Genomic DNA, 3,002 nt, shown 5'->3' with positions numbered 1-3,002 from the left:
TGGCGGCTCTGGCGGCTCCTGGCTGACTAGCGGCTCTAGCGGCTCCTGGCTGACTGGCGGTTCCTGGCTGACTGGCAGCTCTGGCGGCTCCTGGCTGACTGGCGGCTCTGGCGGCTCCTGGCAGACTGGCGGCTCTGGTGGCTCCTTGCAGACAGGCGGCACTGACGGCTCCTTGCAGACTGGCGACTCTGGAGGCTCAGAACAGACTGGCGGCTCTGGAGGCTGCTGGCTGACTGGCGGCTCTGGTGGCTCCTTGCAGACTGGCGGCACTGGCGGCTCCTTGCAGACTGGCGACTCTGGAGGCTCAGAACAGACTGGCGACTCTGGAGGCTCAGAACAGACTGGCGACTCTGGAGGCTCAAAACAGACTGGCGACTCTGGAGGCTCAAAACAGACTGGAGACTCTGGCTGCTCAGAACAGACGGGAGACTCTGGCGGCTCAGGACAGGAGGAAGGCTCTGGCAGCGCTGAACAGACGAGGCGCACTGTAGGCCTGGTGCGTGGTGCCGGCACTGGTGGTACTGGGCCGAGGACACGCACCTCAGGGCGAGTGCGGAGAGGAGGAACAGGGAGTACTGGGCTCTGGACGCGCACAGGAAGCCTGGTGCGAGGGGCTGCCACCGGAGGGCTGGTGCGTGGAGATGGCACCGGAAAAGATCGGCCCGAGAAGGCATACTGGAGGTCTCGAGCACCGAGCCTTCCCAACCTTACCTGGTTGAATGCTCCCCGTAGCCCGCCCAGTGCGGCAAGGTGGAATAGCCCGCACTGGGCTGTGCAGGCGAACCGGGGACACCATGCGTAAGGCTGGTGCCATGTATGCCGGCCCAAGGAGACGCACTGGAAACCAGATGCGTAGAGCAGGCTTCATGGCACCTGGCTCGATGCTCAACCTAGCCCGGCCGATACGAGGAGCTGGAATGTACCGCACCGGGCTAAGCACGCGTACTGGGGACACCGTGCGCTCCACCACATAACACGGTGCCTGACCAGTACAACTCCCTCTCTCACTCCGGTAAGCACGGGAAGCTGGCACAGGACTCCTACCTGCCTTAGCCACACTCCCCGTGTGCCGCCTCCCAAGACATTTTTTGGGCTGCCTCTCGGGCTTCCTACCGCGCCGCCGTGCTGATTCCATTCGCCGGTATCCCTTCTCACACTGCTCCAGAGAATCCCAGGAGGGTTCCGGCACTCTCCCTGGGTCGGCCGCCCACCTGTCTATCTCCTCCCAAGTAGTGACCTCGTCCAGATCTCGCTCCCAAGTCCATAAGTCCTGTTTACACTGCTCCTGCTGCCACTGCCTGTCACCACGCTGCTTGGTCCTGTTGTGGTGGGTGATTCTGTCACGATCGTCGTAAGAAGCGGACCAAAATGCAGCGTGGTATATGTTCATGATGATGTTTTAATTAAAGAAAGCACTGAACACTGAATACAAAACAATAAACAAATAACGACCGTGACGCTATAATAAGAATTGTGCTGACACAAGAAACTAACATAGACATAAAAAATCACCCACAAAATACCCACAGAATATGGCTTCCTAAATATGGTTCCCAATCAGAGACAACGATACACAGCTGCCTATAATTGAGAACCAATCTAGGCAACCATAGACGTACAATTTACCTAGAAAGGAAACAGCCCCAAAAACATTTTTTAAAAACCTAGATAAGGCAAAAACACATACATCACCCATGTCACACCCTGGCCTAACCAAAATAACAAGGAAAACAAAGAATACTAAGGTCAGGGTGTGACACAATGTCTGAAAAATAACACATACAGAGGGATTACAGGTTAAAGGGATAACTCTTAATGCGTGGTCAATGAATCATCTTTCTAGCTTTGGTAAACACTTTTTTTTTCTTGATGACTCATTGTCGTCATTGAGTCCATTTGTGACATTCTTCTCAAATTTGTGGCCTAGAGCCTTACCTGCAGACATAGAACAGGATGTAGGCAGTCTGTGCAATCGCCTTCAGCACAGTGGCCTCATCTGTCCTCAAGACATGTGCGTCATCCAGGCAGAGCCACCCACTGCCACGGCTGTCCAAAACATCACTGATGTAGTGGCCTAGGGAACAAGGGAAACAAAATAGAGTGTACATTAAGCTTTCATAATTGTGTGTGCGTGCCTGCATACCTGCGTGCCTGCATACCTGCGTGCCTGCATACCTGTATACATGTTGTCTCCCAGATGTGAGATCACACTTGACAATTTGTAGATATTGTCTGGCTGGTGTCTCTGTAAGGAAACACATTTAATAATAGGATAGTTATTTTGTCTACAGGATAGGGGTGCCTTCTATAACTGCCTTATCTTGATCCGCCCACTATCTCAACTGGATCTAATGATCTGTTATTTATTTCTCTTCTCTCTCTCTCTCTCTCCCTCTCTCTCTCTCTCTCCTCACCACAGCGGCTGCCTGCTGCTTTTTCTCACTGTCAGCTGGTTTCTCTAGCTGCTCAGAGGAATTTGAAGCTGGTGGGGGTATATCAAATATAGTGTAAATACAAACCAGAAAGTGAAGTGGAAACCTATCAACAAACTCTTAACTTCAGCTTCCGACTTGCTTTCCTCAACAGTCCTCTTTCATGAGAGGGTGTTCTGCATGATGTCAGTAACACAATGTCCTACCTGGTCTATCAAGGGTGCCTTTCGGGGAGTTTGCAGGTGTGTTGTCCATGTTGTTTCTCCCCAGGGAGCTTGCCCTGTGTAAATTGATGGCATTTAAAATAAATATCTAGTGTGTGAAAATCAAGGTGTGTGTTGGCAACTCAATGTGCAATGTCCCCAAACAGAGTGTAAACCAACCTGGCTCCATACTGGACATGGGCTGTCTTCCCACATACGGCTGGGAGGGTTATTTCTGCAGGGATGGACATGGGATCGTCCACCTTCTCTGGCTCCCAGTTGCCTGCAGTAAATCGCTTGATATGAAGCATTAGGACCCTGCTCAGAGACAGACAGGCAGGCAGACAGGCATTCACAAAGACAGACA

At 52.3% G+C, this 3,002-nt stretch overlaps 1 long non-coding RNA gene across 1 annotated transcript; it reads right to left on the bottom strand.

Moving 5' to 3' along the window:
- Positions 1 to 1,390: 1,390 nt before the first annotated feature.
- LOC115123098 (uncharacterized) lies at positions 1,391 to 2,965 on the bottom strand. Its single transcript, XR_010461881.1, has 4 exons — positions 2,816 to 2,965; positions 2,639 to 2,712; positions 2,176 to 2,245; positions 1,391 to 2,074 (listed from the first exon to the last, which is right to left on the bottom strand). It is a non-coding gene; the product is annotated as an uncharacterized LOC115123098 (long non-coding RNA).
- Positions 2,966 to 3,002: the final 37 nt, after the last annotated feature.

This window comes from Oncorhynchus nerka, unplaced genomic scaffold, assembly GCF_034236695.1.
Source record: "Oncorhynchus nerka isolate Pitt River unplaced genomic scaffold, Oner_Uvic_2.0 unplaced_scaffold_10357, whole genome shotgun sequence".
Lineage (NCBI taxonomy): Eukaryota > Metazoa > Chordata > Actinopteri > Salmoniformes > Salmonidae > Oncorhynchus > Oncorhynchus nerka.
The sequence above is the reverse complement of the archived record's forward strand: the minus strand, read 5'-3'. Positions and strand labels throughout refer to the sequence as shown.